Source organism: Gossypium arboreum, chromosome 5 (assembly GCF_025698485.1).
Source record: "Gossypium arboreum isolate Shixiya-1 chromosome 5, ASM2569848v2, whole genome shotgun sequence".
NCBI lineage: Eukaryota > Viridiplantae > Streptophyta > Magnoliopsida > Malvales > Malvaceae > Gossypium > Gossypium arboreum.
The window spans coordinates 46,399,386-46,426,810 of NC_069074.1; the positions used below are offsets into that span (position 1 = coordinate 46,399,386).

Here is a 27,425-nt window from a genome sequence, read left to right on the forward strand (position 1 = left end):
CACCAGTTGAGAGTGAGCCTATAACTATGGGCCAGGACGGAGGGCCTATAGAAGCCTACCTTCAAATGATGGATGCTTGGAACATGGAGTTTGTTCATACAAATTCGAACACTCCACCTCTCCCACCCCCTCCGATTCTTCAGTATGCCCTTGTAGCTCCACAAGAAGCGGACATGATTAGGAGAGAGAAGCCTCCGGTAGACAAGATTCAGAAATAAGGGGCCAAGGAATTCTGGGCTAACATAGATGATGACCCGGAGAGAGTAGAGTTTTGGTTGGAGAATACCATTAGAGTATTTGATGAACTATCGTGCACGCTTGAGGAGTGCGTGAAGTGTGTAGTATCGCTCTTGCGATATTCAGTCTACCAATGGTGGAATACTCTCGTGTCTGTTGCACTGAGAGATAGAGTAACTTGGGAATTCTTCCGGGAAGAGTTTCGAAAGAAGTACATTAGCCAGAGGTTCACAGACCAGAAGAGGAAGGAATTTTTAGAACTAAAACAAGGCCGCATGACGGTGACAGAAGATGAGCGTGAGTTTGTGAGACTCAGCAAGTATGCCTGAGAGTGCGTATCTACCAAGGCCACAATGTGTAAGATGTTTGAAGATAGTCTAAATGACGATATCCGAGTATTTATCGGCGTCTTAGAGCTAAGGGAATTTGTAGTACTTATTGAGAGAGCTTGTAAGGTAGAAGAGCTGATTAAAGAGAAGAGAAAGGCGGTTATTGAGTCACGAGATTCAGAAAAGAGATAGATGGGGAAGTTACACCAGTCCACATCTAAGAGATCGAAGGAGTTCACTACCCGGTCGAATAATTCAGTGGAATTCTCGAGTAGAAATAAGAACAAGCAATACACGACGTCTAAAGCTCAAGCCACTTTTATCGTGAGTGTCGGTAGTCCTCGGTCAAATAGGCCGAAATGTTCGCAATGTAGCAGGCGTCATTTCGGCAAGTGCCGAGAGAATGTAAGAGGGTGCTTCAAATGTGGGTCATTAGACCACTTCATCAGAGATTTCCCCGAATTAGATGAGAAAGAGAAAAAACAAGACGTGAAAACGAGTAGTGCTCATTTGAGGGGTAGACTATAAAAGAACCCTAGAAGTGGGGGTAGCAACAGATGTGCATCAAGAAATGGTGCAATGAGGTCCGAGGGTAGAGTGCCTGCAAGGACTTAGCTATACGTACCCATGAAGAGGTAGAGTCTCCCAATATGATCATGGGTACCTTTTCTATCCATGATATATCTATCGTTGCTTTAATTAACCCGGGGTCTACCCACTCTTATATTTGTATAGAATTGATATCCCGTATGAACATGCTAGTAGAGTCCACTGAATTTGTGGTAAAAATGTCCAACCCTTTAGGAAGACATGTACTAGTCGACCAAGTGTGTAGAAATTGTCCTTTGACAATTAGAGGTCATTGTTTTCCGGCTAACTTGATGTTATTTCCGTTTAATGAATTTGATGTAATCCTGGGGATGGATTGGTTAACTTCTCCTAGTGTTGTAATGGACTGTGGGAGAAAAGTTATTGAGTTGAAATGTGAAGATGAGAATGTTCTTCGGATTGTACCAGATGAATCGGATAACTTGTCTATAATAATGTCGTCTTTGACTGCTGAGAAGTATTTGAGGAAGGGATATGAGGCTTATCTCACGTTTGTGTTGAATACTCAAGTGTTCGAGTCGAAGATTGAATTGGTACCGGTGGTTTATGAGTTTATAGATGTGTTTCCGAAAGAGTTGCCTAGATTACCTCCAACTAGAGAAGTCGAGTTTGGTATCGAGCTAGTACCTGGCATGGCTCCCATATCGATTCCCCCGTATAAGATGGCACCAACAGAATTAAAGGAGTTGAAAGTACAGCTACAGGATTTAACAGATAAGGGCTTTACAAGACCGAGTTTTTCTTCGTTGGGTCCTCTATTACTATTTGTGAAGAAAAAATATGGGTCAATGAGATTGTGCATAGATGTAACACCCCAAACCCGACCTAGACGTTATGGCAGAATCTGTGATATGACATTGGAGTGTTTTTCGAAAACACAAATTCACTAAAATTCGTTTTTCATAAAAACTTCTTTAGATTTAGAATAATAGGTTAGGATGACTAGTTCCTTGTGAAAACTTAAGTTACTTAAGCAAAATATAAATTGCACTAGTTTCTCAAATTTTAAAACAGTGTTTGTTGCGGAAGCTTTTAAAACGTATGGCGTAAGTGTGATGATTTCAGAAAACCTTTGGTTTGTGTGTTCTTGAAAATATGAGTCCTATTACTAACAGGTAAAATTAAAGTAATTAAATTCCCAAATTAAAATAAACTTTAAAAAGGCCTTATTACATAACGGAAACCTAATATCAAATAAAATCTAAATTATAGAATGTTAAATAAGTTAACTACGTTGAGTGGCCACCTTCAAGTCCTCCGTCACCTCGATTCATCTAAGCCTGGGGATTTCCTACACAGATATCAAATGGGCGAGTTTATGAAAACTCAGTGTGTGAAATCCCAAAATAACAATTAATTAGAGTAACTGTAATCTGAGCCTAGGCCCGTTAGTTCCAGTTAGGGCCTTAGCCCCTTTTTTTGTAACAGTATCAATCTGGGCATGAGCCCCTTTCAGTAAGAGGGGCAGTCTGGGCCTTAGCCCATTTCAGTACAGTATGCAAACAAAGGATCCTACCCAATCCATCCACTACACACCATCTCCGTACTAGCCCTACATACCATGTCGGGATAAAATTGACCCATCCAACCCTACACGCCAAGTCGTACCGATTTCAGTATTAAAACAATATTTACAGCAGAACTGCCAGTAATAGGCTTATAGCCTTCCAGAACACTTCCTCCAAAATCATAAATCCCACCCCATGCAATGCAACATAATCTAATGTATGTATAGTAAAAATGGCATGCTCAACAGTCATACATCACATAGGGGTAAAACATTAATCTTACCAAAATAAGGGCCTAGGTATATGTACCGGCCCAACAGAAAGTCCACAGTGGCCAAGGGCGACTCGTGCAACCTTAATCAGTCAATCAGTGATAATGGGCCTACGACCCATACCGCTGCCCATGTGGCCCACATAGCCTAAATATGGCCTTAGCCGTGTGGTTTACACAGCCTGGCCCACTAATGAACACATTTTTGTGCAATCTTTTCTGTATGGGGCCCACCGGCCTATTGGGCCTACACGGCCCAGTTCAACCCAAATGGCCCAATGTAGTCTTAGTACATGAAAGAGCTCATGGCTATTTCATCTTCCACACGGCCATGTTTTATCACACGGCCAGCCACACGGGCGGTCATACGCCCGAGTGGTGTCGACGGTTCACCTTCGGCTTTTCGGCTTTTGTTAGTTTCACATCTAATGGCAATGATGCGTAAACACACACCTGTAACGAGATTGTAGCTGAATGCTTCCGAGATCCAAGCACCTATGATTAACAACAATCCCACTATCAATCAATTTTTATGATTAATCCAAACCATGGTATGAATAATATCTTAATCGATCTATCGTTTACTTACCAAACGAATAATCGCAAAACGCCTCTTGCTCAACCCCAATGTTCTTCAATGCTTTAACCTTCACACGCAAAACAATTAACAAGCAAAAAGATTAATTGTTGAGAGAGGATAATTAGCCTAACCCTTTGGCTATCACGATCAAACCCCTAGCAACAATCGGCAGAACCACAGAGTTAGAAAACAATCATTAAGATGGAAAAGAATAGCCATGAAACAAAGATGGCATCACTGTAACATCTAGCTACAAGCCAAGGATTCGCAATACCAAAATGAAACCTAGTTACCTTATTCCAAAGCAGAGATCCTAAACAAAAGAGTGATCAACTAACAATGAGAAAACTGAATAAGTAAAGAGGGAAAGAGACACGGGATATTCGACCAAAGCACCACAAGGAGCCACAGTTGAAGAAAGGAAGAAGAACCGAGAAAAGACCAAAATGTGATTCGGCCAAACAAGTCAAGTGAGGGAGGAAGAATGAAAAGAGGTTCGGCAATTGTAAAGAAAGGTCTAGAAGAATGCAACTCGAAAGAATGCCAAAAAAAAAAGATACCCGTATGGCCACCCTTTAATTCGACTACCAAAGCCCCAATAGTAATAGCCTCCCTAATATCAAAAGTGCAAAAAGCCAAAAACCGAGCTAGCAACTGAAATAAAAATTAAGAAGCCTCAACACACCCCAAACCGAATCCCTTTGAGTCTCCAGAGTTCCTATATGGCACTAACACTCCCCCCTCTCATCACCTCTCCTTGATTTACTCCTAAAACCTCTCCACAACATCCCCAACTGAAACATTATTCTAATCTCCATTTTCCTCCTAACTTTCAGCTACAAGCTCCCCACTCCACTCAAACACCCCAATCAACCTAGCAATAAAGTCCCACTGCTACACAACCACCCATTCGGTAGTTTGCAAAAATAAGACACCTTTGCATACCGTAAGGCTCGAACCTCAGTCTCCTAGCTACTATAACACGCCACTATCCACTAGACCAATAGACTTTTTATGCCATGACTTTCCCTCAACTAATTAAGAATCCCAACATCTATCAGCAAGGGTTTTATTCAATAAAAACCAAAATTTTTGCTAGTGCCAAGATTTGAACCCCGGACTCCCCACACCTCTCAGGACCCTTATCCATTAAAAAAGCAAGCCAATATGCACCATAACATATAAATTTAACCTCTAGAATTTTGAGGCGTTACAATAGATTACTGGCAGCTCAACAAAGTGACTGTGAAGAACAAATACCCCTTACCAATGATCGATGATCTGTTTGATCAGTTGAAGGGAGTCACCATGTTTTCCAAGATTGACTTGAGGTCAGGATATTATCAGTTAAGGGTTAAAGAGCAAGATGTACTGAAGACTACGTTTCGGACGAGATACAGGCATTATGAGTTCCTCGTCATGCCCTTTGGCTTAACAAATGCCCCAGCGATTTTTATGGACCTGATGAACCGCATTTTTTGACTGTACCTGGATAAATTCGCCGTCATTTTTATCGATGACATATTGATTTATTTGCCTGATGAGAGTGAGCACGTGGGGCATTTAAGAGCAGTTTTACAAAGCTTGAGAGACAAACAATTGTATGCCAAGTTCAGTAAGAGCAAATTCTGGCTTAAGGAGGTCAGATTTCTAGGATACCTTGTGTCGAATAACGGGATTAGAGTTGACCCGAGTAAGATCTCGGCTATTGTTGAGTGGAAACCGTCGAGGAATATGATAGAAGTTCAAAGTTTTCTAGGTTTGGCCGGATACTATAGAAGATTTGTCAATGGATTCTTGATAATAGCAACTCTGATGACAAGGTTGTTGCAAAAAGATGTCAAGTTTGAATGGACGGAGAAGTGACAACAGAGTTTGGAGAAATTAAAGACTTTGTTGACCGAAGCCCTAGTGTTAGTGCAACCAGAACTGGGAAAGGAGTTTGTGGTATATTGCGACGCCTCCTTAAATAGATTGGGGTGCATGCTCATGCAAGAAGGTAAAGTCATAGCCTACGCTTCGAGATAGCTGAAGCCACATGAGAAAAACTACCCGGCGCATGATTTAGAGCTGGCAGCCATCATGTTCAGGTTGAAAATTTGGAGACACCATTTGCATGGTGAGAAATGCCGAATGTTCACTGATCATAAAAATCTTAAGTACCTGATGACTTAGAAGGATTTGAATCTGAGTCAACGAACATGGTTGGAATTATTAAAAGATTATGAGTTGATTATCGACTATCATTCGGGAAAGGCGAATGTGGTTGCCGATGCATTGAGTAGAAAATCATTATTTGCATTGAGAGTAATGAATGCCCAATTGGCCTTGTTAGATGATGGTTCGGTTCTAGTAGAGTTGAGAGCTAGGCCAATGTTTCTACAAGAGATCCGTGAAGCTCAGAAAGGTGATAAAGATTTGTAAGCCAAGAGAACTTAGTGTGGGTCGAGGGTTGAATCAGACTTTTGGGCTGGTACCGGTAGGTGTATAATGTTCAAAGATAGAGTTTGTGTACCTAAGGACAGCGAACTTATTCAGAAGATTTTGCGAGAGGCACATAGTGGTTGCTTGTCTATCCACCCGGGTAGTGTGAAAATGTACAATGACCTGAAGAAAATGTATTGGTGGTCGGGAATGAAAAAAGACATTTTAGAATTCTGTAACACCCCAAACTCGGCCTAGACGTTATGACCGGATCTGATGCGCCACATCGAAGCGTTCAAAACATTCCGTATTACTTAGTTGGAAAACTTAGTTGGTGTTGTAAAGACACTTTTAAAAGTAGGTTAAATTGAATGGAAGTCATGCACCAAGTAGGAAACCAGAAGGAGAGGAGGTGAGTCCGCTTGACCGCTAAGTACCAAGCTCCTTCGGATCCAATCCTAGACATGCACACCGCCATTGCCACACTCTAACATCTCGTATAATTTTGAGAAAACCGTTTGGTTATGTCCATCTTAAGAAAATCATTAAGGTTGAAAACGTTTGCTTAGCGGAAGTCTTACTTGTATTCATGTTATTTTGAAATCACTTAACGTTTTTGGAAAACGTGTCCTAGAGCTAATCTATTTCGTTAGTTATCATAGATCAGCTTTATCATAATAGAATTAAATAATAAAGAAACAACCCAAACCATAAAAATAATTAGCGGCCTTATTACAAAAACCCAAAAGCATAAACGAAAAATATGGAAAATCTAGTTCACCAGAAGAAAACGAATTTGCAGAAAACATGTGGCCACTCCGAATCCACTTGCCTCAAGTCCACCAACTAGGGCTCACCGCAAGGATGGAAGAGGAAGGGTGAGTTTGGAAAACTCGATGCATACAGAAACCCATCCAAAGCCCAAATCACGAGCCCATTGGGCCTAAGCCCTATTCAGATAACGAAGACACAATGGACCGAAGCCCTTTTCGAATACAATAGCAAGGCCTTAGCCCTTTTTACATAACAATGTGGCCCATAGGCCTAGTTCAAGAACATAAGTAATAATAGTAGTAATGAATGCAAGCCCAACCGAGGAGACTACTCAACCCACCAACCGTTACAATCGCCTGCATCAACCGACTACACTCCACAGGTTGCGAAGAACGCCGCTCAAATATCGTAAAGTTGAGGCAAAGCCTCCAAGACGTGGATGAACCACTTTCAATACTTCCTCCATCAATACCCCAATCCCATGCAATGATATTAATAAAAGCATATCATGTAAAATACATATTAATCAATCATGCGGTTTAGCCAATTTAAACCCTAGGGGTATTTCGATAATTATGCTCTTTAGGGGTAATTTCGTACTTACGCAACTACACAAGCTATTTTAGTAATTTTTAGCAGTTTTATGCAATTTGGTTCCACCACCTAACTAACAGGCTACATTGCCCATCTCTTACCCATATTGGTCCGTAATCCCATTGGGCCCAGTTTTAGCCCATCTGGCCCCTTTTTCTGAAGTACGCTAAAATGTCACACGAACTTACTTACCACTTTGTCGGTGCTAGATCTAACAATTACTCTATGTCTTGAGAGCATTCGCATACTCACAAGCCCATGAAATGCCGAATTTTGGCATTTAAACTTTTACCGATTGAACTAAGAAAGGGTGTTCTAGTACACACCGATTCATGACGATCGCTACCGAGATCCCTTTCTATGTCCTACAATTGATTAGTACAGTTCTTATTTACAAACCGTAATCACTAAACCCAAAACTTGCTCAACCAAAGTCGAACCATGTTCCTAAAAAGCCTTTGAACACTTACCTTTTTGCCAAAATCGATAGCTAGCTTCAATCCGATTGTTCCAATGATTCACGCTTTTGATCCAACGCTAAGAAGACTCTAATCACCGAAAGAAAACATCGCCATACAAACCCTTAAAGCCTTATGCTCAAATCGACAGCCTCCCTAATTTTTAGGGATTTCAACTTTTCCTAACATCATAAAATAAGAACAGATCTGAGATGATAAGTACTTACCCCTTACTCCTACTTGATTTCCATGCAATCCGGTGCAGATTTATCCTTAGAACAATGGGAAAACCCGAATCCAAGAGTTGAAGAAGTTTCGGCTATAAGCCCTTAAACCAATAGTACTTTCGGCTTTTGGGTGGTGAAGGAGATGAGGATACGAGGCTATGACCTTGAAGTAGAATTGCCGTCAGGTATCTAGGATTAAGAAAAGATAATAGTAGATTTAATAAAAACAAAAGAACATAGAAGGACCTGGCTTTGAAGAAATCGGCACAAGTAGTGATCACAGGATTTCTGCTTTTATGGATTCGACAAAAGTATTGATGAAAAGCAGAATTGATGAATGGTTTTGAAGAAGAAAAAAATAGAAAGAGAAGAATAGGGGAGGTGGTAGTTTCGGCTAGAGAGGAAGAAGAGAGAAAAGAAAACCTGGTGATGTCTGAGCAGAAAAGAACGGCACCACTCAATACCCTAGGTGCCGAAATACTAACCTCATAACCCTCTGCCGATTTTCCCCCCTTCAATTTCCGATATTCGGCCAACTCCTATCCTCTCTCCTAATCCCTTAAATCTCTCCCCTTACCACTCCTTAATCCAGGCGTTTGGACTAATCCAAACTCTCCTTTAGCAGAATCCACCTGGACTCCAACACTACCCTTCCTGCACTTAAAAATAAATGCATCAATTTGTCAACACAGGGAATCGATCCCATGCCTTCCCCAATGCTCCACACGCCACCTTTTTAGGAGCTTAGTGGTGTCACCCTTGCCACTTTACTAAGGCTCTTTTTGTGATGCAATTTACCCATCACTCTACTTAAGGGCCACTTAGCCAGAGCCCCTAACTCCTAAGTCCAAAAATTCAAAAATTCAACCGGGTTTCGGCCAACACATGGGCCTTCTATAAGCCCATTTACCTACCCAAAATATTAATTTCACATCCAAATACAAAATTTTAAAATCTTTACAAAATATTGAAAACCGCGAATAAATCAAAATCAGGGCGTTACAACTCTACCTCCTTAAAGAAATTTCGACCTCGAAATTTTACCTTATTAGAACAGTTGAGGTACCGTTGACGATAGCCTCCTCGCCTCCCAAGTAGCTTCTTCTTTGCCATGGTTCCTCCAAAGTACTTTCACTAGTGGAACTGATTTCCTTCTCAACACCTTGACGTCACGATCAAGTATTTGCACAGTTCCTCTTCGAAGTTAAATCATCGCACCTCGATCTCTCAGAATCGGTATGATATGAGTTGGGTCGATCGATACCGCCTCAGATGGATACATAAAAACGTCGTGGATACGATGCGCTTACGTGGTAACTCTAGGTGATAAGCCACCGGTCCAACCCGCTTAACAATTTGGTAAGGCCCAATAAATCGTGGGCTCAACTTACCCTTCTTACCAAATCTCAAAATTTTCTTCCAAGGGGAAACCTTCAAGAAAACCATATCCCCACTAGCGAACTCAATCTCTTTGCGCTTCAGATCCACATACGACTTCTGTCTATCGGATGCCTCCTTTAACCGATCCCTTATCAGCCTAACTTTTCTTTCAGTGTCTGCCACCAATTCCGGTCCAAGCACTCGTTGTTCACCCAACTCTGTCCAACACGTTGGCGTACGACATCTTCGCCCATAAAGCGCTTCATATGGTGCCATCTGAATACTTGCTTGGTAGCTGTTATTTTAAGCAAACTCCGCCAATGGCAAGTAGTCCTCCCAACTTCCACGAAAATCCATGATACAACCTCTCAACATATCCTCCAGAACCTGAATAACCCTTTCTGACTGTCCATCTGTCTGTGGATGAAAAGCGGTGCTAAAATCCAATCGTGTACCCAACGCTTCCTGCAACTTCCGCCAAAACTGAGATGTAAACCTAGGGTCTCGATCAGAAATTATTGACACTGGCACCCAATGCAGTCGCACTACCTCCGCCACATATAACTTGGCTAACTTTTGCAGTGAGTAGTCGGTACGAACAGGTATGAAATGAGCAAATTTTATTAACCTATCCATAACCACCCACACCGAATCTTTCTTGGTGGGTGTCAAAGGTAACCCACTCACAAAGTCCATTGTTACTCTTTCCCACTTCCATAACGGAATTTTCACAGGTTGTAATAATCCCGAAGGTAATTGGTGCTCAGCCTTAACTCACTTGGCACGCCGACATTTCCCAACAAATTCACTCACCTCTCATTTTAATCAGGCCATCAAGACACCTCTCGCAAGTCTCGATATAACTTATTCCTTCCAGGATGCATGGCATAGAGTCCACCATGAGCCTCTTTCAGAATTAACTGCCTCAATTTAGGGTCCTTTGGAATACAAACCTTCCACGAAAGCAAAGAACTCCTTCAAGATGTTCAACCCAAAATCCTCGTTCTCACCATTCTTAACTTGTTTGGAACCAAGAGCTAATGAATCGTCCTTCAACTGTTTTTCCCTAACTCGCTTTCACCAAGTAGGCCTTACTTGCGCTTCGCCAACAAGCTTCCATCGTCAGTCTGAGACTTAAACGTGCGAACAAGGCTCTCAAATCAGTAACAACCCTTCGACTCAACGCATCCGCCACCACATTAGCCTTTCCTGGGTGGTACTCTATCCAACAGTCGTAGTCTTTAAGCAATTCCACCCATCTTCGTTGCCTAAGGTTCAACTCCTTCTGAGTCAGCAAATACTTTAGGCCCTTATGATCTGTATATATAATGCACTTCTCCCCATATAAGTAGTGTCTCCAAATTTTTAACGCAAAAATCACCGTTGCTAGCTCCAAATCATGCGTAGGGTAATTCACCTCATGAGCCTTAAGCTGTCGCGATGCATAAGCGACCACCTTGCCCTTTTGCATCAGTACGCAACCTAACCCCACATGCGACGCATCGTTGTATACAGTAAAGTCCTTCCCAGACATCGGTTGAATCAACACTGGTGCTTCGGTCAATACCTTTTCAACCGATCAAAAGCTTTTTGTCGTTTCTCGGTCCGCATAAATGGTACTCCTTTCCTTATGAGTTTTGTCAAGGTGCCGCCATCACCGAGAAACCCTCCACAAACCTTCGTAGTAACACGCCAACCCTAGGAAACTCCGAATTTTAACATCTTGACCTAGGTGGCTTCTATTCCGAATCGCTTCAATTTTACGAGGATCCACCTTAATCCCTGGCGAGACCACATGCCCTAGGAAGGTTACCTCCTCAACCGTAATTCACACTTGTCAATTTCGCATAGAGCTCCTTTTCCTTAACACTTGCGGACAATGACGGAGATGCTCATCATGCTTCGCCTCCGTTTGAGTATACCAGATATCGCCGATAAAGACGACTACGAACCAATCCAAGTAAGGTTGGAATACTCGATTCATCGATCCATAAAAGCTGCGAGTGCGTTTGTCACCTAAACGGCATGACCACAAACTCATAATGTTCAGACGAGTTCAAATGTTTGTTTTGTGAATACCGAAGCTCCCTCGCTTGATCGAACAGATCATCAATTCTTAGTAGTGGATACTTATTCTTAATCGTCGCTTTGTTCAATGGCGATAATCGATGCACATGCGCATCGTTCGTCCTTTTCTTCACAAAGCAGACCGGTGCTCCCAAGGAGACACACTAGGCCTAATGAAGCCTCTATCTAACAACTCTTGAATTTGAGCCTTCGCCCACTAACTCCTTCGGTGCCATCTTATAAGGTGCAATAGATACTGGAGCTGTTCCGGGCAACAAATCGATTCCAAACTCGACTTCCGATTCGAGGTAATCCAGAAGCTCTTCCAAAAACATCCCGAATTCCCTAACAGCCTCGATGGTCTCCACAATCGATCCTCGATTTCAACTTGGCTTACTAAAGCCGATATGCCTCGCACCCTTGTGCATCGGTTTCTCAACCCTCAACGCCGATACTTCATTGGATAAGTAATCCTTCGTTCTCCAATAATCATTACCTCTTCATCATTGATATCCTTAACACCATCCTCTTAGTCGCACAATCCAAAGTTGCCTTATGCTTGGTCAACCAATCCATCCCTAGTATCAAATCGAATTCTTTAGCGGTAACTCCATCAAATCCCCACGAAAACCCCGCTTTGAATCTCCGAGGCACCTCCTTGAAGAGTTTCTCTACCTTAACCGAATGACCTAAAGGACTTATCACGCACACACCCCACATACAGCCTCCTCGAAGTGCACACCCAAAGGTTCTAGAAATGTTATATGCCACATATGAATGGGTTGATCCCACATCAATCAGGGCAGTATAAGGTACACCATAGATAAAAAACGTACCAGTTATGACATTAGGTGCGTCACCCTCCTCGCGGCGACGAGCAGCATACACCAAAGCTGGCTGACGAGCATCCGCGTTACCAATACCCCTGCAGGTGCCCTACGTCCACGGCCATTACCACTGCGACCTTGTCCACGACCTCTTGGTAGCGGCGGTCCATCCCTCATAGGTTGAGCCGGTCGCACAGCCCCTTGTTTGGCCACCTGAGCCTGAGTGGCCCTCCTAGGACAATCCTTAATCCTATGCTCCTTAGACCCACAACGAAGACAAGCCCCAGAACGTTTCCAGCACTCTCCTTGATGCATTCTGCCGCAATCCCCACAAGCTTGCGGTCTACTTGTGTTCACCAGAACTGCTCGAACCGGTTCCTCCATCCTAGCTCTCTTAACATTTTGATTTGTAGCACCCGCTGGTCCAGCATCCCTCCTGAACCGATTCCGATCCCTATCACAATTCTTCCATTCGGTTTGTTTCACCTCCTCGGCTATCTTAGCCTTTTCTACTAGTGCAGCGAAATCTCGCTCTCTCTGCGGAGCTATGAGCACCCTTAACTCATCTCTGAGGCCATTCTCAAAATGAACGCTGCGCTCGTATTCGGTGGAAACGATGCCATTAGCATACCGACTCAATCATAGAAACTCCGCCTCATATTCAGCAATAGTCTTATTTCCCTGAATCAGATTCAAGAACTCCTTTCTGCGTGCATCCACATAGCTAGCTCCAACATATTTTGCCTTAAAGGTCTGTTTGAACAGCTCCCATGTTACCCTCTCCACTGGGGTACCCTCTCTCACAGAATCCACCAGCGATATGCTTCATCCCGCAAGAACTAAACCTCATCTTTCAACTTCATTCTCTTGAGCGGTCCAGTCATCCATGATCGCTTTGTGGCTTCAACCAAGATTTCGGCCACATTTGGGGCCACTCAGACATCGCCTAAAAATCTCAACTCAGTTGGCAAGTCGTTCGAAATGGACCCCTATTCATGGGCGATGTTAGCTCCACCACCCTTTCCAAAACCCTCAACATGGCACGAGACAAAGTGTCATCCCTGCGGCCGGTCATACGGCCCATTTTCATTAACCGGTGGTGGGCGTACCTCGCTAGGCGGCATGTGTTCAGATGACGCAGATCCGACTTGAGTGCTACCTCGGCCTCGACCACGGCCTCTTCCCGAGTAACCCTTGTACTCATAACGATTTATCTAATTACTTAATTTTATGACATTAGTTTATGGTTTCATTGTTTATTACGAAATGTCTTATGAACAGATAGAGTTTGAGTTATTTTCGCAAATCACAATTTAGCTACGATCCCGCTTTGTAGCCCTAATACTACATTATCAATAGCACTATCTCTAAGGCTCAAGATTATCTACGATTATTTCCACCTAGTTCCATATAAATATTTAAAGCGAAAAAGAACACTTACAGACTTGGTGCAGGGATTCATGTGCCACTTCCTTATCGATCCATAAAAACCCATGTTCTTGTTTCATCAAAAAAGATTTCATTTGAAAACACTTTTATTTTAAAACTATTGATTTATCCTCGTTCAATAGAAAAACTTTGAACATCTTTGAAAACTTATAGAAAAACTTTTTTTTTGAAAAGATTTTCGGACCGATCCACACCGAGTTGTTGCAACCAGCTCGATACCACTAAATGTAACACCCCAAACCGGCCTAGATGTTATGACCGGATCGATCGCCACATCGAGCGTTCAAAACATTCCAGTATTACTTAGTTGGAAAACTTAGTTGGTGTTGTAAAGATACTTTTAAAAGTAGGTTAAAGTGAATGGAAGTCATGCACCGTGTAGGAAACCGGGAAGGAGAGGAGGTGAGTCCGTTGATTGCTAAGTACCAAGCTCCTTCGGATCCAATCCTGACATGCACACCGCCATTGCCACACTCTAACATCTCGTATAATTTTGAGAAAACCGTTTGGTTATGTCCATCTTAAGAAAATCATTAAGGTTGAAAACGTTTGTAGCGGAAGTCTTACTTGTATTCGTGTTATTTTGAAATCACTTAACATTTTTGGAAAACGTGTCCTAGAGCTAATCTATTTCGTTAGTTATCATAGATCGACTTTATCATAATAGAATTAAATAATAAAGAAACAACCCAAACCATAAAAATAATTAGCGGCCTTATTACAAAACCCAAAACCATAAACGAAAAATATGGAAAATCTAGTTCACCAGAAGAAAACGAATTTGCAGAAAACATGTGGCCACTCCGAATCCCGCCCAGCTCCAAGTCCACCAACTAGGGCTCACCTGCAAGGATGGAAGAGGAAGGGGTGAGTTTGGGAAACTCGATGCATCTGAAACCCATCCAAAGCCCAAATCAGCTCGAGCCCATTGGGCCTAAGCCCTATTCAGATAACAGTACACAGTGGACCGAAGCCCTTTTCAGAATACAATAGCAAGGCCTTAGCCCCTTTTTACATAACAATTTGGCCCATAGGCCCAGTTTAGTAACATAAGTAATAATAGTAGTAATGAATGCAAGCCCAACTGGGGAGACTACTCAACCCACCAACCGCTACACCGCCTGCATCAAATTTCTACACTCCACAGCTTAAAGAACGCCTCAAATATCGAAAGTTGAGGCAAAGCCTCCAGTACGTGGATGAACCACTTTCAATACTTCCTCCATCAGTACCCCAATCCCATGCAACAGATATTAATAAAAGCATATAATGTAAAATACAGTATTAATCAATCATGCAGTTTAGCCAATTTAAACCTTAGGGGTATTTTAATTATGCTCTTTAGGGGTAATTTCGCATATACGCAACTACACAAGCTATTTTAGTAATTTTAGCGCTTTTATGCAATTTGGTTCCACCATCTAACTAACAGGCTACTTTGCCCATCTCTTACCCATATTGGTCTGTAAGCCCATTGGGCCTAGTTTTGGCCCATCTGGCCCCTTTTTCCGAAGTACGCTAAAATGTCACACGAACTTACTTACCACTTTGCGGTGCTAGATCTAACAATTACTCTACGTCTTGAGAGCATTCGCATACTCAAGCCCATGAAATGCCGAAATTTCGACATTTCGGCTATTGCCGAATTGAACTAAGAAAGGGTGTTCGGTACACACCGATTCATGACGATCGCTCTCGAGATCCCTTTTGATGTCCTAAAATTGATTAGTACAGTTCTTATTTACAAACCGCAATCACTAAACCCAAAACTTGCTCAACTAAAGTCAAACCATGTTCCTAAAAAGCCTTTGAACCCTTACCTTTTTGCCAAAATCGATAGCTAGCTCCGAATCCGATTGTTCCAATGATTCACGCTTTTGATCCAACGCTTAAGAAGACTTTAATCACCGAAAGAAAACATCGCCATACAAACCCTTAAAGCCTTATGCTCAAATCGATGACCTCCCTAATTTTTAGGGATTTCGCTTTTCCTAACATCGTAAAATAAGAACGGATCCGAGATGATAAGTACTTACCCTTACTCCTACTTGATTTCCATGCGATGCAGTGCGATTTATCCTTAGAACAATGGTAAAACCCGAATCCAAGAGTTGAAGAAGTTTCGCTATAAGCCCTTAAACCAATGGTACTTTCGGCTTTTGGGTGGTGAAGGAGATGACGATATGAGGCTATGACCTTGAAGTAGAATTGCCGTCAGGTATCTAGGATTAAGAAAAGATAATCGTAGATTTAATAAAAACAAAAGAACATAGAAGGACCTGGCTTTGAAGAAATCGGCACAAGCAATGATCATAGGATTTCGGCTTTTATGGATTCGGCAAAAGTATTGATGAACAGCAGAATTGATGAATGGTTTTGAAGAAGAAAAAAATAGAAAAAGAAGAATAAGGGAGGTGGTAGTTTCAGCTAAAGAGGAAGAAGAGAGAAAAGAAAACCTGGTGATGTCTGAGCAGAAAAGAACGGCACCACTCAATACCCTAGGTGCCGAAATACTAACCTCATAACCCTCTGCCGATTTTTCCCCCTTCAATTTCCAATATTCGGCCAACTCCTATCCTCTCTCCTAATCCCTTAAATCTCTCCCCTTATCACTCCTTAATCCAGGCGTTTGGACTAATCCAAACTCTCCTTTAGCAGAATCTACCTGGACTCCAACACTACCCCTCCTGCACTTAAAAATAAATGCATCAATTTGTCAACACAGGGAATCGATCCCATGCCTTCCCAAATGCTCCACACGCCACCTTTTTAGGAGCTTAGTGGCGTCACCCTTTCCACTTTACTAAGGCTCTTTTTGTGATGCAATTTACCCATCACTCCACTTAAGGGCCACTTAGCCAGAACCCCTAACTCCTAAGTCCAAAAATTCAAAAATTCAACCTGGTTTTGGCCAACACATGGGCCTTCTATAAGCCCATTTACCTACCCAAAATATTAATTTCACATCCAAATACAAAATTTTAAAATCTTTACAAAATATTGAAAACCGCGAATAGATCTGAAAATCAGGACGTTACAAATTCGTTTTCAAGTGTCTTGTGTGTCAGCAAGTGAAGGCTGAACACCAAGTACCATCGGGTCTGCTTCAGTCTATCACGGTCCCCGAGTGGAAGTGGGATCAGATTACTATGGATTTGTGACGGGTTTGCTGATAACCCTGAAGAAAAAGGATGTTGTTTGGGTTGTTGTGGATAGGCTAACAAAGTCGGCAAATTTTATACCAATGCGTACTGACTACTCTCTTGAGAAACTGGCTGACTTGTATGTTTTCGAGATTGTGAGGCTTCATGGAGTGCCTCTGTCGATTATTTCAGATAGAGACCCAAGATTTACCTTGAGATTTTGGAAGAAGTTACAAGAGACATTGGGAACTAAATTGAATTTTAGCATGGCATTTCACCCACAAACCGATGGTCAGTCAGAAAGAGTGATTCAAATTTTAGAAGACATGTTGCAGTGTTGTGTTCTTGAGTTTCAAGGTAGTTAGGATAGGTACTTACAATTGGTTGAATTTGCCTACAACAATAGTTATCAGTAAAGTGTGAAGATGGTGCCCTATGAGGCTTTGTACGGGTGAAAGTGTCAAACGCCTTTATATTGGACTAAGCTCAGAAAGAGTCGGATTCATGGGGTTGATTTAGTCAAAGAGACTGAAGAGAAAGTTAAAGTGATTTGTGACTGTTTGAAAACCGCCTTGGATAAACAGAAATCCTACGCGAATTTGAAACGAAAAGAGATTGAATTTCAAGTCAGTGATCGAGTGTTTTTAAAAGAATCCTCGTGAAGGAAAGTCCTCAGATTTGGTAGAAGAGGCAAGTTGAGTTCTTGTTTCATAGGACCTTATGAGGTTTCCGAGAGAATAGGGCCTGTGGCCTATCAATTGGCTTTGCCATCAAAATTGGAAAAGATTCACGACATGTTCCATGTGTCCATGTTGCGTCGATATAGATCAGACCCTTCGCATGTGATTGCACCATAGAGCTTGAGATTTATCCGGACATGACTTATGGTGAAGAGCCGGTCAGGATTTTAGCTTGGGAAGTCAAACACTTAAGGAATAAGAGTATAGCACTCATGAAATTTTTATGGCATAGACATGGAGTCGAGGAAACCACATGGGAACTCAAGGAGACCATTAGAGATCAATACCCGAACTTATTCACCAGTAAGATTTTCGGGGATGAAAATCCCTAAAGGGGAGTATTGTAACAGTCCAAATTTGGGCCTAGTCAAAATAGTGGTTTCAGAACCACTAACCTGAGGTCAGAGAAATTATTTTTTTCTTATATACATTATTTTATCGGTTATAGTATGATTATTAAGGTGCACAAAAATTTTGGTGAATTAATTTCAGCGGTTGCATGCTTAATTGAAAAAAAAAGGACTAAATCATATAAAGTGAAAAAGTCCTATTTTGATAGCTAAGGGTGTTAAATTGTCATGAATCATAGATTGGGGCTATTTAATGGGCAATTAGACCCTTTTAAAAGAGCATGACCGGCCATAGGGACAAGGAAATAGAAAAGTCAAAGGAATTAGGTGGGTTGGTGACTTAAGTGAATAAATTGAATAAAATAAAAATTGGCCTTCATCTTCTTTACTCTTTCTTCATTCCCACCGAAATATCAACCATTAGAGGGGCTTGGGAAGCTTGAAAAGTTCAGCAATTTATTCCTCTCTCAAGTAAGTGATTTTGATAGTTTTCTTGATGATTTTCTTTACATTTTTAAACCCCTTTAAGCATGAACTTTCAAATGAGGGGACTTGTAACACCCCGAACCCGAGACCATCGCCGGTGTCGGACACGAGTGGTTAACAAGCCAAATCCACATATTTCACCCACCAATTTGACATTTCAGACAGTGCGGAAATCACACATCACACCTTAAAAATCATATCTCGAGTTTCAAAACTCTAAACCGATTCCGTAAATTTTCCCGAATTTAGACTCATATATCCATCCGTGGATTTATTTCTAGAATTTTTGGTCGGCCAATTGGTACAGTTTATTAGTTAAAGTCACCCATGTTACGGGATCGATCGCTTCGACCTTCGCATTACAACTTGAATATCTCTCATGCAGGGCTTTAATACTGCATCTGTTTGTTTCTAATGAAACTAGACTCAAAATGGAATCTGTACATATAAGGCATGACTCCTAATTCTTTCTCGGATAATTTATAATAAATTTTAAAAGTTATGACAGGGGACCCGAAACCGTTCGCCCTATCTCACAATAGCTTTAATATCTCTTAACATGTAACTCCTATGACTGCTTTCGTTTATTCCACATGAAAGTAGACTCATTAAGGTTCATTTACATAATTTATTCACTATTTAATACCATTCCTACAAATTTTGGTGATTTTTCAAAACCACACCATCTTCTTCCGCCAAGATCTGCTTTCAAAGTAACCATTACCTATTTCATGATTTCCACGATTCAAATGGCCCTTTTTGCACACATAGCACAAAGTGTGATTGTGATTAACCATTCCAATGGCTAATCCTTTCAAACAATTTCATACCCCATAATGATTATCATACAAACTATTATAGAATCATACTAAAAACGTACATAAGCCATTTTCGCATGCCTATCCAAGCTTACACAAAACCGAAAGGTACATGACCTTCAACATTAGGGTAGTCCTATACATGCCATTTCAAAGTTCAACCAAAATTATACCAAAATGGAGGCTTTGATAGTGTAGATGACTTCGACTTTAATGATCCCGAATCCGATTGCTACCGAGCAAAATCTATAAAACAGAGAGCCAAAGCAACGGAGTAAGCATTTTTATGCTTAGTAAGTCTCAAGCAATAAAATCACTTTAACCAAAGCATTACATTCACATAGCCAAATGAATCATTTCAAGAATACACATTCACATAATCATACTTACTTCACCATCCCAACTCTTATGTTCATACACAAATAACGGCTTCGTTAAGGCCGATAACTCGTTCCATCATAGGGCGAATATTCATACGCTCTTACTCCTAGCAGCGTAAAGCACACACAACACATACCTTGTTATTGGGAAGTTTCACAAGTGCATTAGTGAAAATTTTCCAGCAAGCTTATAATTTTCAAATCACATACCTTCTGAGTTTAACCGATATAGCTACTCGTTCAAATGCCTTCGGGACATAGCCCTGGTTATCGTAACACACAAAGGCCTTCGGGACTTAACCCGGATTTCACAATTTGCACAAATGCCTTGGTCTTAGCCCTTGATGTAGTCACTAGCACAATTGCCTTGGTCTTAACCGGATGTAATTACCAAGATAAATGTCTTGGGACTTAGCCCTTGATATCATTCAATTGCTCATGCACACATATACATCAATAATCATTTCCCATTCATATTTCATTTTCGTTACTAAGGCTCAAACACAAACATATCACTAGCATAATCGCCTTGAACTTAGCCCTGTATCATTCAAATACTCATACACACATAAATCAATAGTCTTTACACATCAATTTTTCATTTCACATAATTCGAGTAGGATCATTTCTTGAGGACTTACCTCGGATGTTGTCGAACGGCTTTGACGGCTATTCGATCACTTTTTCCTTCCCTTATCCAATTGTGGCCTCTAAGCTCTTGAGCTAATTCAAACAAATTCAATTTATTAAAGTCTCGCCATAGCCTTGGCGAATACACATATCATTGATTCAACATCACATAACTAAGCACTTTAGTCAATTTTCTTTAATTACGCACACATTCGGCCTTAGCTCACAACAAGGTAGCCGATTACCTAAGTCAAGAATAGGCATCATTAAGCTTGCCTCTAACCGAATGCATGCACAATAATTCCCCTCATGTGGCGATTATGCTTAGTCATTCTTGCATAAAATCAAAAATAAATTGCAAGATTTTCACATCATATGTGTACTAGGCGAATGTACATGCAAATTTCACAACATTCTTCAACAAACTTCTTCTTTAAACAACATATTCATCACTTTCTTCATAATCAAAATATCATGTGCAATCATATATACACATATAAGTGCAAGGCGAATTTCAAGGTGTCCATAGCCATCCAAAACACAAATTTTAACTAACATGCAAGAAGCATGAACCATGCTCATGAATGCATCATGGTAGAATACATCACAATCATGCCCCTTTCAACTTCAATCATGGTTAAACAAAAAAACTCAATGTCTTACTTAAAATTGGTACAAAGAAGTTTCAAGAGTAGTCAATCCATCATTGCATGCATCATTAGCAAGCTTCACATTTAGCATGCAATGGCTTTAACACAATAACAACTTTGGCCAAATGCCATTTCCATGGCATAACAAGGATTTGAACCATGGCTAACATGCACATCAAGTTAGCAACCAAAACATGCATGAAACTCCTAACACAACCTCATACATACCTTAATCTTGATGCAAATTTAGCCAAATCTCCTTCTAGATCTCTTCTAAACCAAGCATGAAGCAAAAATCCTATCTCCTCCCTTAGTATTTTCGGCCAAAAAGGAAAGAACAAGGATGAACAATTTTTTTCTTGTTTTTCTTTCTCTTGCACGCAATGGGGAAAGGATGAGCTATTTTTTGATTTTTTGTTTCTCATCCAACATCATTAATTATTTTATCATTTAATTCATCATGCATTAACAAAACATGTTTCAACATGTTTTCTTTGCCCATAAACCATGTCATGGCCGGCCACTAGCTTGTTTTGGGGAAATTTGACATGCAAGTCCATAGTTTTGCATGCATGCTTTAATTAGTCATCACACATTTCCCTATCGTACTTTCAAAGTTCACTACTAAGTCCCTTCTAGTGAAATTCACCTTTATAACACTAAATCAATCATCAAAAATGTCACACATGAGCACACACATATTATAGGCATCAAAATAAATTTTAAATTATTTTTATGCCTCGGTTTTGTGGTCCCGAAACCACATCCCGACTAGGGTCAATTTTGGGCTGTCACATGACTATTTTGCAAAAGGTTGAAAGTCTAGGGTTGTACCATGAGAGTTTTCATGTAGTTTTTTTAAATTTTATGGAAGAATATGAGTATTATATGTGTAATAAACAACTTTTCTAAAGAAGTTCTCATAAAAACCCTAACTAAAGACCATTTTGCATAAGTTGTAAAATAAGTGGTAAATGTGTGAAATAGTGGAAATTTGAGGTTTCTATAAGAGTAAAAAGGGTTCGGCTAAGCTTAAGACATGAAGAAATTCGATAAAAATCAATTTTTAGACCTAGGGGAAAAATGGTCATTTTGCCTAATTATGAATTTTCGAGTGTCTAGATCAATGTGCTGATAAAACGAGTGAATTTTTTATTATAGATCAAGAAATCCAAAATCCGAACCTAGACCGGGGGAAGGCCGAGCAAGTAGATTAGACCGACGAGTCGTCATATTCTATAATCTGAGGTAAGTTGTTTGTGAATAATACAACTATATTGTTATTATATGTGCTGAATTAATATAGCATGAAATGCTTGATTGTGGAAGTGAGAATGCATGATAATAATTGAGATAGTAGAATTCCCGTTTGAACCATAAGAAATAAATTGGATATTCATGCCACGACGTATGGGTTATCGTGAGCTAATGTAAGACACGTCTGGGACATGCATCGGCCACATTATGAGAGCTAGTGTAAGACTATGTCTGGGACATGGCATCGACATTGAGTCAGGAGCTAGTGTAAGACATGTTTGGGACATTGCATCGGCCTCGATATGTAAGCTAGTGTAAAACATGCCTGGGACATGCATCGGCTACGAGATGTGTCAATGTAAGACCATGTCTGGGACATGGCATCGACACGGGTATGCGAGAGCTAGAGTAAGACCAAGTTTGTGACATGGCGTCTGCCTCGATGATGATAGTCAGTGTAAGACCATGTCTGGGACATGGCATCGACTCTCTACCCCACGTTTGGGGCTTATTGAATATCTGGTAATGTTCCGATTGGTTCAACAGTAAGAGTTATGGTTTAAGTTAATGATAAAAGTATAACTTTGTTGTGAGTGGTGCAGGTACCTGTTTATTATGTATGAGTTGTGAGCTCAAATTTTCCATATGACTTGTATTGGATAGTGATGAGTAAGTTATGCTTATGCCTTCTTTTATGTTATGAGCATGTTGATGAATGTTGGAGTTGGTGTTATATTTATTTGCATGCAACTTCTTAAGCTTTATGCTTACTCCCTCTCCTTTCCATTTTCTTATAGTTCCGCCGAAGTAGTTCGAGGATAATTGCTTACGTCAAAAAAGCCAGTCACACTAACATCTGAAGCACTTGGTATAGTTAAATCGTTATTTTTTATTATGGCATGTTTAGGGCTTGGACTTTAATGTTTTGTGACACTGGGAAGTGGCCAAATGTGTTGGTTTGGATTAAAACCCTTTATTTTGTACAAAGCCTTGAATAGGGGCTAATATTCATTTTGTTATACATATATAAAAGAAAAAGATGTTATTTTCATGGATAAGTATATTGCACAAATGAAATGTTGATTGTTGCGACCGTTTTGGTTATTTGAGTTATTCTTGAATTGGTAGAGGTTGATCTTGTGTAGGTTGTGTAAGTAAGGGTGGCAAAGAGGCTTGGTAAATAGCCTTGTTTTGTCTACATGGGTAGACACACGGGCGTGTGTCTAGGCCGTATGTGACACACGGTCCACCACACAGGCGTACAGTCCGGCTGTGTGTCCCCTGCACGTAAAATTTGCAAGTTAATATGCATGGCAGTAAACACACGGGCAGAGACACGGCCGTGTGTCTCTGTCATGTGAAGGGCACGGCTTAGCACACGGGCATGTGCCTTGGCCGTTTAACCCTTAAGAATTGCTGACGTCAGAAACAGAATGTCCAGGTTTTTGGACACGAGCTAGGACACGAGCCTATCATTACCGTGTGAGGGACATGGGCCATGGACAGAGGCGTGTGTTAGGCCGTGTAAAAATCCCTGTAGGTTTGAATTAAAAATTAATTCCACACGGGTAAGGGACACAGGCGTGTCCCTAAATGTTTAGGCCATGGGAACCACACGGGTCATCAGCACGACCATGTTGAAATGGTCACACGGGCGTGTTGCCCTTCTCACACGGGCGTATGCCCCTATGTCACGCGTTATTTTTCAGAGTGCTTTAAATGACTTGAATCAGTCCCGTATAGTTTTCAAATGAATGTTTTGAGCCTTGTAGGCCCATATTAAGGAGTTTATGGTGAAGTTTTAAATTTGACCAATTCTTGGTGACTCAAAAATGTGTGAATGTGTCTGTTCAAGTTAGGTAACGCCTTGTATTCTGTTCCGGCATAGGGTACGGGTGTGAGGTGTTACAACAGGAGAAGAAATTACCTGTCTCTATGTGCCAAGCAGACAATTGATATTTTCCTACAAGTATTAGAAAGGAAAAAAAAATCAAAATTCAATGGAAACAATTACAACATTAGAAGTAAGAAATGAAGATTGGGCAACATTCAAATAACTCTAGCAACAATCAGTTAGCACTTGTGCCAACTTTATGAAGCTCCAAATGTAAAACAAAAAAAATAAACAAAGAAAGATGGAAAGAAAAAGCTTCAATTTTCATTCTTCGAAAGGAACTGTGGTACATGGAACACCAGTTGAAAAACAGAAGGGCACTAGAGAGCAAGAAAGATGTATAAAGAATGAAATATTGTCTACACCTGCGCAATTTCAACATTTTTTTTCTTTTTACACTAATTCATGATGTATATGTAATTTTACAGTAACAAAAACACATAAATAAATCAAGAAAAAATTATGTATAGGAAATTTGTTTGTTATCGTGTCATGACATGCTTCTGTTGAACTTCAGATTTCAGTAAGTTAGATTGCCCCAAGGTGATTTCTATTACTAGTCTATACTTCGACAGACACTCTATTTACCATTGCATGCTGTAGCAATGTAGATTACTTTTTTTTTCCAAATATTATGAATACAGTTAACCAGTAGAGTTTATTTCCTCACCTTAATGTTTGACAATCTTAATGGTCCATTTGCTCCAACTTTATTTCTTTGGTCTTTTGGCCAACTCCTTATTTTGCTGATCTTTAGCTGTAAATAGAAAACATGGCCAATCATATATTGTGTTCTTCTAAAAAAAGAAATACAGAAACCGTGCATAAATAGGCATAGCAAGAAAGCAAATAAGGACATTGCAACCAAATTCAAAGAAACCATGCATAAATAGGCATAGCAAGAAAGCAAATAACAGAAACCATGCATAAATATGTATCAATAACATTAAACATAGCAAGTTGAAACTTGTTACAATACGGAAAATGGAGAAAAGTTAGGCCGAGAAATTAGAAAGGATAGCGCAGCTTGGCAAAGAAGATTATGTTTGGCAGGTGGAGAGGGGAACACCTGCGACCTGCATTGGGACAATGTTATTTACCAACTAATGCTGATAACTACGCATCTTAAAACCCAAACTTTAATGTTTCCCCAAACCAAAACCTTGCAAGAAAACAAATTAACATTCATAAACCCAATACAGTAGATACACACACCAAGTACTAACGAATATTTACCTAAACCAACTTGCAAATAGAAAACAAAAATCTTGAAGCTTCCTCAAATGCTAAAAAATTTCCTAAACATTGAAATTACTAAACCTTCATTAGTACCATATCTTAAAGCTGGTGTGATAAAAACTCAAATTATAAGATAAATTTTATACTTGGAAGCATTTGAGTAGAAGATATCGACAACAACAACACACATAGCTAGATTGGATTATTATGTGTTATACCATATAATTAGAAGATTACTATTTACACATATCTATATCGAAACTCTCATGTTTAAATAAAATCTTATTATTTTGTTTCCAAAAAAATGAATTTTTATAAGTGAATATCTCATTAACTAGTATATCAATCACAAAAATTGGAATGGTTATATGTTAGAATGAATTTGGTCCATCCTTCACCAAAATTCAAGTTACAGGGCGTGCCACTTAGTCTTTAGACTTCAACTCATATAGGAAATCGTTTACCTTTCACATAAATTCTTCCAAAACAATATATATATATTTAAGGTCGATTAATATTTTTTATATTCGTATTTTGTTAATATATATATATATATATAGGAAATAGTTTACCTTTCACACAAACTCTTCCAAAACAAATGCTTATGTTCTTAAAAAGAAACAGTACTACTAAATAATTTAGTTAATCAAACACTTATGCTCCTATTACCCCAATTTTCTAAGCACCCGACTAGCATAATAATAGAATGTACTTAATTGAACCATCAATGAAAACCCAGAATTCAGAAGAAAAAAGAAAATAAATTACAACAGGTCTAGAGATTAAAGAAAAACACAAAAATAAAAAGCCAATAAGAAAATTAAAAAGTTTCTAAAATTTTAACACGATTGAAGTTAAAATTTCTAAAATTTTAACACAATTAAAAATTAAAGGAAGCAAAACCAACCAAAGACAATGTGGATTGAAGCTAAAACAATTTCTAAAATTTAACACGATGTACATGATAAAAGTAAATTTTAACAAACCCAAATCGAAAAACATGAAAAACTTCACATACTTGCTAAGACTCATGGAGGTTGGGGAGTGAGTTCGCTGTTGGGTAAAGTGGCTAGGCGCCGGTTGCTCAGTTACAACCTCTGAGGAAAGGGGGGCACAGTGGGTGTTTAGGGTTTTGAGAAATCAAATAATGTGGATGGGGAAGGTAATATATTTGTAGAGCAGAACTGAGAGGATTTTGGGGTATAAAATAGAAGAACAGGTTTGTATATTTTAGTCAAGCAAAGAATAGACTGAGAAAGAAAAGGGAATCGAGGGAAATGATATCAGCCATTGTTGGGAAAAATAGTGCCGTTTGAGAAAGAAAAGGGTTTGTATCGAAGAATAAAAACGGCACCATTTCAATAAAAATTAAAATAATTCACGGATTTTATGGGAAAATTGCCGCTATTGCTTTACCTTTTGCGGTGTTTATTAGAAAACGCCACTAATGGTATATATTTGTGGCGTTTTCGGTCTAAACGCCAATAAAAATGCTGCTAAAAGCTTCATTTGCTGTATTTTTTGATTAATGATCAAACAATAGTAAATATACTTGTAATAACTCAATAATATCCACATTTGATTAGCAAAATCACAAATTTTTAACTGTCAAAACTAGTTAATTATAGAAACAGAAATTAAGTAGAATGTAAGTTGGAGAATACCGATATTTATTTGGGTGGGTAAGAATTTTAACTCAAAAAACTTGGTGCAAGGCTTTGATTTGCTTCCTAAACCAGTTGATAAAGATTTCAATTCTGTTGCACAACATTAATTATTTACTTTTCCTTAATTACAATTTTTTAGCACTTAAACAAACTTGTAAATAGTATTAGAAACATATACCATAATATTTCAATTTTAGAAAGAATGATAATTTTTTTACACATTCGAAATTGGTTATATATTTTAGAAATTTTTAAATAATTTTGAAGATTTTAGTTTTACACTCATTCATAATGAATCGGACAACTATTTATCAAGATTCATTTCTATTTGTTTATTCATTCTGTATGCAAATTTTAACTATTTAAAAAAATATTTTACTTTTGAAAAATATTTTTTACAAAATTCTTTTGAATTTTTTTAAATCGAGAAAAATATT

General features: G+C 39.6%; 2 long non-coding RNA genes across 2 annotated transcripts; both read right to left on the reverse strand.

The window, feature by feature from the left end:
- Positions 1 to 2,296: 2,296 nt before the first annotated feature.
- Positions 2,297 to 26,697, reverse strand: LOC108458493 (uncharacterized). Its single transcript, XR_008282675.1, has 7 exons — positions 26,340 to 26,697; positions 24,753 to 24,839; positions 24,116 to 24,151; positions 14,501 to 14,578; positions 3,544 to 3,601; positions 3,408 to 3,449; positions 2,297 to 2,466 (listed from the first exon to the last, which is right to left on the reverse strand). It is a non-coding gene; the product is annotated as an uncharacterized LOC108458493 (long non-coding RNA).
- LOC128292765 (uncharacterized) lies at positions 19,276 to 20,374 on the reverse strand. Its single transcript, XR_008282676.1, has 2 exons — positions 20,293 to 20,374; positions 19,276 to 19,517 (listed from the first exon to the last, which is right to left on the reverse strand). It is a non-coding gene; the product is annotated as an uncharacterized LOC128292765 (long non-coding RNA).
- Positions 26,698 to 27,425: the final 728 nt, after the last annotated feature.